Here is a 926-nt window from a genome sequence, read left to right as displayed (position 1 = left end):
ATCATAAGGATGAGTTTTCTACATTGGTTCTCAAATTAGATTAGTCTTAAATGTGCTAATGTCTCTAACTCCATTAGCAAAATAGGTACTGCTAATCTATGGTATGAGGTGACAGTATTATGTAAAATATCATTACCAATAGATCAAGCACTGGTGACAAGCAAGATTCTAGGTGACCACATGTTTGATACATTTTTGCTATTCTGTCAGAATGAGAAGTATAAGGAAGATGGCTTGTTGGTTCAGCTTACACCAGACAAAGTTGAGAGAAAGAGATGATCCTAGGGCTTCAGAGTCACAGCTCAAACACCACATAAAAGACCAGTGTTTCCACTTGTGCCCTGAAAGAAAGCTTTATTTCTTGTAGTAACAGCTGATATTCCCAAGAACCAAACTCAGAGCCTTCTAATGAGAGTGGCTGAATTACAATGCCAATCAAATTCCCAGCCTCAAATGGTGTCTGAAGTAAAAGCAAGGACATTTATTAAGAATATATGGGATCTTAAATATTGGGATGGGGACATACGGGCACATAATAAGGAATATAGTGACACTGAGTCCTCAAATTCTGTTGAATCACTCCTGCCAGTAGAACCAGCCCTCTTACCCCCATCTGATGAGACTAACTCTGCTGTGACTGCTAAGAATTGCCTGACATATCACCCAGGGCAGTGCCTGGGCATTGCCTGGGAATTGTCTGAGGCAGATGCTTTACAAGACATTGTGGAAGGCTAAACTGGTATGCAGGGACCCAGGTAAGGGTGGTACGAGAGGTTTCCAACAGGGAGGCAAACTTGTCTGTCGGTTTATCCTACCATGGTGACGTGTTGGTGTGAGTTTTGAGGCTGAGCCACTGGTGTTTCTAACCCAGCGGGATGCACATGGTGCACAGGTATCATCCCAGCTTACAGACTGAGACAGACTAG

Source organism: Orycteropus afer, unplaced genomic scaffold (assembly GCF_000298275.1).
Source record: "Orycteropus afer afer isolate SDZICR_OR568_19922 unplaced genomic scaffold, OryAfe1.0 scaffold00940, whole genome shotgun sequence".
Classification (NCBI taxonomy): Eukaryota; Metazoa; Chordata; class Mammalia; order Tubulidentata; family Orycteropodidae; genus Orycteropus; species Orycteropus afer.
This window is presented reverse-complemented; position numbering follows the sequence as displayed.